This window comes from Cataglyphis hispanica, chromosome 1, assembly GCF_021464435.1.
Source record: "Cataglyphis hispanica isolate Lineage 1 chromosome 1, ULB_Chis1_1.0, whole genome shotgun sequence".
Classification (NCBI taxonomy): Eukaryota; Metazoa; Arthropoda; class Insecta; order Hymenoptera; family Formicidae; genus Cataglyphis; species Cataglyphis hispanica.
In genome coordinates, this window is record NC_065954.1 from 16767247 (window position 1) to 16779476 (window position 12230).

Sequence of the window (12230 nt, forward strand, 5' to 3'; positions counted from 1 at the left end):
AAATTAAACGAAGCCGCCGGGCTGTCACGGTGATATTGGCAACGTGACTGGCTTGGTCCTCTCATGATGCTTCCAGCCGGGAAAACTTCACAGAATGACGGATGAAGTATGAATATTGTAGCATATCGCGAACACAAAGAGGACTGGTTTGATTAATTGAAGGGATTCTCTAGGGGAAAATGTTTTACGCGACGCGCAGATGTCGCGTTTTAATGGAAAAATACGTAACGGTAGCACAGTAACGATTTATACCGCAATATAAAATGAAAATTAAAAAATACTTTTGCATATGTATTATATAATATTTAAATATATATATTTACATATATATATTATAAATATATACATTATTTTTAATATATATATACATATATTTGAATATTATATCTTATGTCTACATAATAGACATTTTATTTGAAATTGTATCAAATAAATTATTCTTTAATTTGTATAAAATTGTTTAAAAAAATACTTTTATTTTAAGCAAAACAAATCTGCTGTTACGTAATTCTCTGAAATATATTTGTTTCATTTGATAAAAATTTGCCTTATTAAAAATTCCAAATAAGGTATCTACATGAGAGTTGTGCGATGTGGGATGTTAATTATGAACTAGAAACCTCTAATTATCTTTTTAATATTATTTCGTTGGATGAAAAAATGCGATATTAAAATTTGTCCGAGAAAATCCATGGGGTTTTAAAAACGCTGAATAAAATATTTTCATGAATATTACAGTGTATCGCACTGTATATGAAAATATACATTGCACTAATAAACGAAATAGGAATATAAAACGAAATACACATATTTAATGTTGAATACACATATTTAATGTTGAATATTTTTTTCATGAAATATTATGCAACTTTCGTTGTACAAAAGCTTGGTTTATTTATCTTTTCAATAAAATTCCTATTTATATCGCTCGTAACAAGAAACCACAAACAATAATAATGCAAACAATAATATTCGAAATTGCGTAGACATTGTTCATATTATATACATGCAAGCACATCATAATAATAAAACAGACGAAGAGAAATGTACAAATAAATGTAACAAAATAATATACTTAAAAATCACACAATATAAATCATATAAAATATTAATAAATGGTAATAAATTAGCAATTCTTATTTTCTATTTAATTATTAAAAAAAATTAGTAAGAATTGTTAAAGTTATTCAGATTTAATCGCATACATTAATGTATTTTAATTTGTGTGTGATATCCTTTTAGTGCTGTTATCTCGTTATAAGATTATTTCTAGAGATACAGTCTTTATCTCATATCTTATTACCTTTGCTTACTTCTCGTTGCTGAAATGGACCTGACTCGTTTGCGATAATCGCGTGTTTATTGAGACGCTCGGCAATTTTGCAATTTCCCGCAAGCTCATTTGGCAAGATTAACGATGGCTGTATGCACGGTTGCGAAATGTCGGGAAGTGATAACAGAGAGCCGCTGTAATAGCAGCAACAGCGATGGCACTAACTGCAGCGGCGTATCGGCGCTGCTAACGCGATTATTCGCAATAAGCGCCATAATAGAGCCACCTTTAAGATTATGGTAATGCATGCTCCTACATGCGTTATATGCGTAATGTGTCCTCTTCTGTAGTAATAATTGATCATAAAATCTACATAAATTCGAAACAAGAGATGACATCTGGATGTCGCTAATTGAAGAGAATGTAACGCGAATATTGAATTCTATATAGTTTTGTTTTCTGAAGTTATTAATATTATTAATTATTATCAATTATATATAATCGTGAATTATATTTGCAACTGTGCTCTTCGTGAACATTAATGACGATTTTTATATAATAATTGATCGTCATATTTTACGAATGCTCTTGGATAGTTTATTTTTTTCAAATTTATCAAATTTTTAAACAAATTTTTTATTCGACAATTTTATCAAAATAAAAATTATAAGATCACATTTTTTTTTTTATATATAAAGTTTGACTGAATTTTTACTAACTGATTAAAAGCCTTTTTTATTATTTTTTTACTGTGACACAGATAGCGACTGTTTCACAGTTTTTCGATACAACGCGACAAACTGCATAGTTGTCATCCAGATTTCCTTTGGGATGTAAGAAACCATCGTATTATAGTGTGGGTGCACTTGGCGTGCAGTGCGGTTGCTGCAGGCAGCTGCATCTTCGAAAGCTACCGCTGTTATAGAATGTTATGACAATAGTCACCAGGATATTAGACGTGGTCCGCATTGTGTTGGCAAGAGTGCCCGTTTAGTCGGAACTGTTCTATTCAACAGCGAGATATTTCCATACATCAGCTTGACATTAGTCAAAGAAATTTTGACGACATACTAATGTTTTGCCGGTTCAACATTTATGCACGAATCCAAAACATGATAAATGAGACTTTTATGCTATATAATACATTATCAAAATTTTATATGTACATATTATTATATATACTCTCTCTCTTTTTTTCTCTTTCTCCAGTTGATTATTATAGATGTAAATATATATATAGTATTTATAAAGTTGAGAAACATGTGTATGATAAAAATATTTACTTATCTTTAGAGATTATTTCAAATATTTTAAATTTTTCAATTATATAAATTATTATACGAAAGAAATGTACCTCTCCCTCTTTTCTCATATAAAACATACGTACAGTTTCCTTTGTCAACTTTTGTAGTTTGTCGTTAGACGTTCGAGTCCATTCTACATAATCTAACATCAACGTTATCTCCATTCTGGATAATTTAATATCAACACACAATGAACGGTGCATAAATATTCGTTCCATCGCATCCGTTGTGTTATCGGCTCTGATAAGCGCTTTATAATCGAAATGTTAATATCCTGATTATCGCTATGCGATCATCGCTGTGCTCCGCGAATTAACGGAATGACATTAACAAATCGAATAATCTTGGATACCTAGCATTGCTATCGAAGCAAAGAAATGTAGTTTTGAGACGATATCGCGCGCGAGAGATGCACAAGCGTGCAAGTTTAATGGGCCTTCCGAAAGTCCGCCGGCGGTGGTTAAATTTTGCCGTGCTCTAGTTACGATCCTACATGCAGCAAGTATAAACGTGCAACGCGATATGCAAATGGCCGGACCATCGGTGATAATGAACTTGCTTCTGCAAGTTATTCCGCGCGGTTATCATCTGCAGAAGTTGTTCACGCGGCGAAGACCTGTTTGTTTAACGGCAGATGCTTCGAGGTATAGGAATAACACTCAATATTTACGACATATGTTTAACGTTAAACGCACTTGTTCCATTTTTTTTTTTTTTTTTTTTTTATAAACTTATAGAGACAATCTACAATTCGCGATAAAAAGCAGGATCTATTTAATATCTTTTTATTATCTTATATAACATACACATTTTTATACATGATATTTTGTATTTACGTATTTTATATATATATATATATATATATATATATATATATATATATATAATTTCTTCAAATATTTGTTATATTATACATTATAAACTTATAAAATAATCTATTCCGAACTTTATCGCAATTTATTGATTATCTAAAATGGGCTTTAATCGTCTAAGTTTAAGAAATCGTTAAAATCGACATTATTGTCAATCCTATCATTGAATTTAGCTACATCTTATACATCAAATGCAGGATATTTGTAGGATTGGAAAATAGTAAACTAAAAAGAGAATTCTTTCCACTATACGGGAAATAAAATTGTAGAATAAAATTATGATAAGATAAAAGATGGAGAAGAGAGAGATATTCTTTTTATATTTAAAAAGCTTGATCGTGACATGTTATTTGACAAACTGAAACTACGTGAAATAAATTATCTAAGATTTATATTTGAAACGTGTTGACAGAGAAAGAGAGAGAGAGAGAGAGAGAGAGAGAGAGAGAGAGAGAGAGAGAGAAAGGGGGAGACAGAGAGATTCACTTCAAAGTATAATTTCAAGTAACAAATATTTGTTTGCATCCAGATATTGCACTTTAAATAATAACAAGCATTGTCGAGAAAAAGCTGTAGTACAAACATTTGGCGCTTTTACGTTATAATTCTGTTGTGAAGTGAAAATAAAGCAATTCTCCTTTAATTCGAATACATCGGCAATAAAGTTTCGCAAAGCGCCATTTTATTACTGTCTTTTTATAACAATTGCTTGTACAAATCCCGCTTCGAGAAAGTTTATTAATTAACTTTATTAATTAACTGAAAGCCGTGTAAACACTGTGCAATTATTTTCGGAGAAATGGCAAGAAGTATATAATTTTGTTGCTTTGATTAACAAGTTATTTAGTTATCAATTGTTGAGAAGAAAGGAAAGAATTAAAATGTATGCGATATTAACTATTGTGCCATTATTTTGTAGAAAGTTAATACATGAAAATATAATTTGTGCTAATTTTAGTTTATAAAATAAGGAAAAGAGAGAAACATCACGCGAAAAATATTTATATTTACATATGTGTCCCGTATTTACAGATGTATCACATTTCAAATGATTAAATATGTCCAAGAGAAACATTATATCAGTATCCTGCATAATGCTACCGCATTAGTGTCAGCATAAAAAAGGAATGCGGTGCGACAGCGCGTATGTTTCGAATTTCACACAACATTGTTGCTGAAAATGCAAATGAGCAAAGTGTACTTATTTGATCTAGTTAAATTTGTTGTTTTCTTTCTATTCTATACTGCATCAAATGTTAAAGATTATTTGATATTAAATATTAAAATAGATTTTAGGTCAATACCTTTTCTCTTCATTAATAATGTAACCAAATAACTTATATATTATAAGTTATTCAATGTTGCGAAAATTTTTAAATTACTTTTCTACCGTGTTAAAAATTTATTTTATTTTAAAAATTATTAAAAAAATTTTTTTTAATTAATAAATTTATTTTGATTTTAAAAATTTATTACTTCTTGAATTACGTATTCTTTGCAATTTATTTAATATTACATGTTGTATGCATATTTAATATCACATGTTATATACATAAACTAGATTTAAAATAGTATTTCATAATTAATCGCTATTAATTTTCTTAATTAATCGTAAATAATATTTAACCGAACTTTTAAATTGCATGCATGCATTGTTCATAACTATCGAGTTATGAGAAATTGTCAGAATAGTTTCATTCCAATACAGGATGCGGAATTTAGCGTGCTTTGCACTGAACAAGACTGTAAAATGCTTGCATGAATTTCGAGATAAATTCGCACATTTTCGTGCGAGATATCGGAAATTAATCGGCGCGTTTTCCACGTCATGCTCTAGACTCGATAATCTGTTGGTTCCCGATAAGCTGTAGCGCCAGGTGCTTTTCGATGTCGAACTCATGTCGAGTGCGTGCCCGTCCGTTGCCGATGACGATGTATAAATTCGTTTTACACATTTATCGCGCGTAGCCGTGCAAATTTCACGCTACGTCACGGCATTGAGAACCGGCATTTAATGCGAGCGGGAGTTACATGATTAATGAAAGCCTCGAAAAGATAGAATACAACTCATTGCTTATATTGCGATATCGCCACTCGTCAAAATTGCATGTATACGCAGCCAAAAATTTAGTGAGAGATATAGATCCATATAGTTGACATTTAGCGTTAAATATGATTAATTAATTTTGGCTTCTTGGAGGAAAAAAAGGCGATATGACTACACTGAATGATAAGTGCAGAATAACTACAATTTATGATCGATGATTGTAGCTTCCGATTTATTCTGTACATTATCGTGGCAGACCGCAGCGGGATAAATTTCCAATTGATTTCGATTATCGTTATAGAGTATCACTCGATAACTATAAATGAGGACTGACATTAACAATCTCTCTCTCTCTCTCTCTCTCTTTCTTTCTCTTTCTTTTTCTCATTTGCGTTACAATAAAATTATTATGTACCAATAGCGCGTTTTTCACAACGTGTTTTACGATCACACGGTAGTATACCATGACGATAGAGATGTATAGCAGCAGGTATTCTTCGATGTCGGGAGATGATATCGAAGGGAACCTGTCTATCGCCCTTTGCAATGGAACGCATTAATCTGCCGTCACGCACTGCCGGTTCAATATATCTTGTTACCTAATAGGATTTTGTTTTCCCATTCTATTTTATGATAAAAATAGAATGGGGATATGGGAAAATAGGGAAATATATAAAAATAATATAATTTATAAAATACAATATATGTAATATATAAAAGTATACAGGGTGTAACTGAAAAAAACATACATAGATACAGGACAAGACGGGCACTGATTAGCTGACCTTAATATCGTATAACAACAAAAAGAAAGTTTAGATAAAAAAATGCTTTAGGACTTTTCGATTTGAATTGTTGCTGCTGTATCTGATAGTGTGCTTCATATATGTTTTTTTAGTTACACTCCATATATATATATATATATATAATATAATCTTTTAACAACATTGATGAATTTTTGTTGATCTACAATATTATCAAAATTAAATTGAATAGATTATGTGGACATTGTTTGAATATCATTATTAATATATTATTTAATATATATATCTTTATCTTTATATATATAATAATTTTCTGGTTGTATATCAATAATAGTTATATGTATAATAAATGTCACTAATTTATTAATTTAATAAATATGCATAATAGTATAATAGTGAAAGGTGAAACTATTGATAGAGAACTTCTTGACAGCCTTTATTGAAATATATGAGGCCACTGATTTGATATACATGAATATGATTTTATAACTGAATTACAACTTATGAAAAACGATTTTTAATTTATTTAATAGAAATGTCGATAAATGATATTAATCATTATTATTAATAGGTATATAATTTATTACTGAATTTGCTATTAGCATTCACTTGTCGGAATAATGTCAAATTGTTGGTTATATTATTATGGTGGTTCAGACAAATAAATTAAATTGAAAACCTTTGTAAAATTGATTCAACATCAAAAGCCATCTGCTTTTTCTACTTTATTGCTTCTTTGGGCATGTAGAATCTACGAAGAATGCAATTTTATTTCTCACACATGTCCAGTATGATGGATGAATGGTACTGATGGATTCGTGTTCACGTTGTAAGGCTTTCACACGTCATATCAGGCTCCAAGTTTTCAGCTACTACTAACGTTCAAGCAAGCGAAATAAATCATTTAAAAATCCATAGAAACTATACATAACAGCGTTATATTTTTGTCTTATTTTAATATAATCTGTATATTATAATTTTGTTAATGAAAATTATTAATTTAATATCATCATTTGTCTTTTATTTTATTTATTTATATCAATAATAAAAATAATTACATTATTTATTGTGATAATATAATTATATTATAATATAATAAGATATATAATTATATTATAATATAATAAGATAATATAATATAATTATGTTAAATAAAATTTGTATAATGTTACAGATGTAATGGAGAGAAAAAGAAAATAAGAAAGTGAGAGAAAAATACTATTATAATATATTTATATAAATTTATATAAATAATTATATAATATATTGTTATAAATCGTACATATTGTATATATTGTTATATATTGTAGCATATTCTACATATGAAATATTTGTATCCAATCGCGCGATACATGGAACGCGATCATTTGTCATGCAAATACGAACCATATTATTTGGCAATTCAGTAGATAGTTTAATTAAAGCGCTATGTCTGAATATTGCGCAATTTCGGTTAGACAACGATAAACGATGTGTGTGTAGAGAATCATCAACTTTTGGCCTCCCTACAGTGCGTTTGTTCCACTAATTAATTTTTATTGGCATGGCGTTCCTCTTTTATTGCAATAGTATCGTTGTGAGAGAATAATTAAAGAGAGAATAATATTCTGGAATTGCCCTGTGTAATTGCCATTTCTATTATCATTATATGCTTAATCAAAATTATAGATTTTTGATAGTCAAAGGGAATTTTAGAAGCGCCAAGTTTATCAAACTAGCAACACACACATACTTATGGCTATTTTTATTTACCATGTGTGGTTTATTATTGTATATAACAAAGTTTAATAAATTAATAATAAAAATTTAATGTATTAATATACTACATATAATATAAAAAAAAATAATGCTTTTCTTTATAAATTATCCATTATATATTTTATTCATGATATAAAATCAGAATCAATGTGTGTGATCATAATTAATTACTGTATGTCTTTTTCCAATTTTATGTACAAAAAAATCCGAACTTTATTTTTCCACAAATTTTTGTCAAATGTCATTATCTTGCTGCTGCTTTTTGCATAGAAGATATGAGATGAGTGTGTGGAAGGGATGCGTGTGTGAATAAACGAGATTCGCATTCAGCGAGATACGTCGCTTAATTAATGCTCCCTTGAGATGAAATTTAATTGCAGCTGTTTTAACTGCTCGCGAATAATATCATTTGGACGTTTACCATTTCGCGGATTCGAAAGAGTCGAGGAGGCGCTTTTTCGCTTTTGTACGTATTTTTCGTTTCTGTAGTGTAGACACAATTGGTGCTTGCGCGTTTACTTCGCTTTTTCGTGCGCAAACACGACGCATTAACGCCGATATTTGTCGAGAGAATGATTAGTTAACGGACGAATCGTGAATTGTTGATTTGATCGTCGGAATGCGACGCAAATGCGCTGAACATTTTGTGCATTTGCATACCTTTCTATATGTATAGCTTTTTGGTGAATATGCATATAAAGTCTGTAATTCTCCCAGAATAATAAATGTTTTTCTTGTAAATTAATTTTATTTAATTATTGTTTCTTATTATATATATATATATATATATATATATATATATATATATATATGCATATATAAAACTTTAAAGTTATAGACAATATGATTATCGTGCAACAAATCATAGCAAATCTTTAATTATAATTAATAAAAAATTGCATATACTTTTTTTAAGTTTTTTTGGGTTATAAATTTTTATAGCGATGCTCGCACAGTAACACTGTAACAATTTATTACGCTCGCGAGAAACTCTTTCCGGTGACTAAATTACAAGCGACAACGGTTCATTAATTATCGACATCCTAGTCGTTTTCAAAGTCGTTATAATTGATCGTGACTGTCTCAGAGAGCTCATTAAATCGCTTCGAGAGGTGGAAAAGCCGCGCCGGTATATCGGAACATCTCTTCTCCCCGCTCTTCAGTCTCGTGGAATACATTTGGATGCGACTCTCCTTTCCTCAACCCTCTGTCTCGTCCGATTAACGTCATCGTAATTGACTTAAGTTACCGACGTCGAAACTCGGCGACGGCAAATAAACGAGCCCTTCCGCACAGTCATGATTTTATTCCGGTCGCGTCCGGAATCGGAGAACCGCGAGAAAGGAGCCACGAGGAGGGGGAGAGAAACTCGGGGAGGTAGTGCACTCGACACTCAATTTAAATACAAATTAAATGACAGCTCCGGCTGCCTCTCGGCTACCCGCTTTGTCGAGATTTCTAGCATGGAAATTCGATTTGCTCGAACTAATTGCCGCGCGTTTGTGGCGCGGTTCGCCGTGGTGGCTACTTTTTACGTCATACTGTCAATAATTTGGACAGGATTCCGAGGCTTCTTTCCGATATGGAATATTGATATTCTTTCGATACGTTGTCGTCCTCAAATTTCACTTATTAGCGCTTCTGAAGATATGAATAATGTGACTCGTTCGCAGAGATTGTGAAAAGAATATTAATTTTTATATTATTTTTAATAGAAAAGATAATGCGTAAAACTAAATAAAGTAATTTGAAGAAATCTCGACACGCTAATATAAAGGTAATAATTTTGGAAATTAACTACCTAATATTTTAATTAATATTTAGATTGTATTTAGGTAACTTTATTTAATTCATATGTACAGAGGACAATATCAAAGTAAATCAGTCTCAGCATTCATATAGAAAAACTGTATTGCATTCATTAGTCGATGTTGCTGTTAGGAAAGCGAACGCACATCCGGGTATTTTAAGTGAATCTGGCCGTTTGCCAAACTGGTCGGCTTCGCCAATTTTCGTCGACTCACCGAATTTCTAATGCAAACGCCAGTCGCGTCGCCCGCCTCTTTCTCAAGATATCGCGATTCTTCTTCGTTCTTTTTTTTTTCCAATCACACATCTCCTTTCTCTCTCCTTCAAACTTACTTTTCTTTTTTCCGTCGTCATCTCAGTCTTCCTCGCTTCCTCATTTTTCCGGTTCTTTCTTTCTTTTTCCCCTCTTCTTTTCGATACGTTCACCGTCGAAGAAGTCGAGACATTCCCGATATTTTTGCTTCTTTCCGATTCGATCGCGGGCTCAATTTTGCCCGGAAAGTTCTTCTTCGTGGTCTTTTGTGGCAAACAGAGGCGAGATCGAGGAACGAATAAAACTGCCACAAGAGAGACCAGGCTACTTTGGTATGCCTGGAAAGATTCTATCGATCTTGTCGACTTCGCGAGATAGCTTTTTTTTCTGTTAGAGCGCATTTTCTTTTCAGACATTCTTTTAGAACATGAGAGAACATAAATGTTCTTTTCAGGAAATTTTGTAAAGTTTTGGCTGCTACTTTAATACTCGAACTGCGTGTACATAACTTATATACCTACATTAAAAACAGACTATTTCATGATATATGCGATAAAAAGAAGCGCAGTAAGAAGAATATTTTCATTTAAGATAAGTAAGATTGGCTTCTAATCAATACGGATGTTTTTGATTCAATTTCTCTAAGTTGCAGTGAATAAATTAAGAAGTTGAAGTAGAAACACCAATACGAAGTTAATACATGCTAGAATGGCAACATTTATTTAAGATGCAAACGTAACTTTGTCGAAAATTTATTTGCATATACGATAAGCTAACTTTCGCCAAATTCAACATCTTCGCGCAATATTCCATGACGCATACCGATCCTTCCACGATCTTCTCACACCGGATCTCTTCTTTTGTTGAAATAAAAGATTGCCGGGTAAATTTACCGTATATTACGGGATTACGTTAATCCCGCGGGAACACGAGCGAAGGGTTCTGGGCTTTTATCCCGTCGCTTTGTAATCTCATTACAACGCGGCGAGTTGCGGTAACACCGGCTGGAAATAACTGGAACAAATGTTAGCTAGTAATGCCGCCAGTATAACCGGAAATGATACAGTAGAACTCGCGCCCGAATATATCGGGACAATCTTCTGATGACGGCACATGGAGAAATTACTGTTTTACTCTCGTGGAGCTTGATATTCTTATCTGTTCCCCGTCTATGGAGTTGTATCTGCAAACATATTCAAGGTGAGCTCTCCGGAGAAACTCTGAGTAAACTAAATCCTACTAAGAATCCCGATTAAATTTTCATCTTTCCCTTTTAATAATATATCTGTGATAGATGATTTTTCGATATAATAATGTTAATTAAAATTAATAATTTTTTTAATTTTTTTGATTATTGTTTATTCTTCTTCTTGTTTCTTTTTAACATGAAATAATCTGTCACACATTTCAACGTGAAATCTGTATCAAAATAAAATCTGTATCAAAATAAAGTTCTGCAAACATATATTAAATCAATTTCAAATTAAATCAAGAATAATAAGTATAATAATTAAAATTTTGCTATTAATTTGCTTATCAAAATGTAATCAGCAAAATATACTTATCAATCTAAAAAATAAAACTATTATAAAAAAAATGAAATGTAATCTCATGTTTGTCGAATCTTTTTTCTTAACGTTTGTCAATCTCTTCACTATTTTTCACATCTCGTACGACTGACTTGGTCCAATGTTTGTCTGCAAACCAACCAACAGGCAGGAATTAGCCGAGAGGCTTTGATACGTCACGTTAGAGTGCTCAGGATCGATACCTCGCAGAAGTAATCTGTCCCTCATAATAGGATTTCATCGCGAGTCCTTGCTGTCGCGTTTCCCTCTAGGATTAATTCGTTGGAGTTACACTCGACCCTTGCGCCAGCATGTCCTTCGAACATGATTAATAAGAGGATCGGATCCGAGCGCATCACCGAGAAGATGATATTCTATAAAAGGAAAGTTCTGCGAAGGAACGGTCTTGCGACCGAAGGTAGAGTTGTTAGCTAGATACTCGGAGTGAACTGAATATGACTAGCAAAGATATGAAAAGAAAATTGAATAGATATGGAAAAGCAAGCTTTGAATATGCGATGACTATACGTGAGTTTCGATAAGATAATAGAAAGAAAGTACGAGAGAGAAATAGTTTTTCTC

At 31.7% G+C, this 12230-nt stretch overlaps 1 protein-coding gene across 3 annotated transcripts in view; it reads left to right on the forward strand.

Annotated features, from left to right (window-relative positions):
- Positions 1 to 12230, forward strand: part of LOC126859036 (low density lipoprotein receptor adapter protein 1-like) — a 65516-nt gene that overhangs the window by 23482 nt on the left and 29804 nt on the right. The window lies entirely within an intron of this gene.